Below are 994 nucleotides of genomic sequence, written 5' to 3'. Positions count from 1 at the left end.
GTTGAACTCTGCAGTAGCCTTCTTCACACTCCTCCACACTTCCAATTTTACTGTCTTCTGCAAACTTCTTGTCTGTCCCACCTATGGTCACTTAAAAATCATTAATATAAGCGACAAAACGCAGTGAACTCATCATTGATCGCTATGACACACCGCTGATCACAGGCCTCTAGTCTGAAAGGCAACCCTGCGCAACCATGTTTTGTCTTCAACTTTTGAGCCAATTTTGCATCCAAATGGCTAGTTCTCCTTGTACTCTGTGTGATCAAAGCTTGCTAGCTAGTCTACCATGAGGAACCTTGTCAAACACCAAGTCCACGAAGATTACACCCACCACACTGCCCTCATCAATCCTCTTTGCTCGTTCTTCAAAAACTCAATCAAGTTTGAGAAACATGATTTACCGTGCACAAAACCATGTTAACGCTCCTTATTCAGTCCTTTCATTTCCAAATATGTGTAAGTCCTGACCCTCTGGATGTTCTCCAACAACTTGCACACCATTGATGTCAGTCTCACTAATTTATATTTTTCTGACTATCCCATACAATGTTTCTTAAATAGCCCCACCATGTTAGCCAAGCACCAATGTACAGTCGGCCGACCGCACCGTAACTGGTTACCTCACTTCACCAGCCTGGGTAGCTCACCGGTGGCTCACCAACATCTCAAACATGTTTCTTCCTATTCTCATGCTGCTGCTGCTCAACTCTCTCACTGCCCGCTACATCCTAGTGGCCAGCAGAGCTCGCCGGGCCCTGAAGAGTGCAGAAGCTGTGCTGGGGAGATGGGCAGAGACCTGAAACTGAAGAGCAGATAGACCTCCATCTTTCTGCACTTCACCATCTCCGGCTGCTACGTGGTTCTGTCGGCGCACATCACTCTCATCCACATCTGTGCCAGGGTTACCTTCTACGTTGTTCCTCAGGCTGAGCTCGTCCCCCACCTGCCCAGCACCTGTGGCTCACTGTGCATGCTCAGATCTGAAAGTTGA

The sequence above is a fragment of the Chiloscyllium plagiosum genome, chromosome 37 (assembly GCF_004010195.1).
Source record: "Chiloscyllium plagiosum isolate BGI_BamShark_2017 chromosome 37, ASM401019v2, whole genome shotgun sequence".
NCBI classification, from domain to species: Eukaryota; Metazoa; Chordata; class Chondrichthyes; order Orectolobiformes; family Hemiscylliidae; genus Chiloscyllium; species Chiloscyllium plagiosum.
This window is presented reverse-complemented; position numbering follows the sequence as displayed.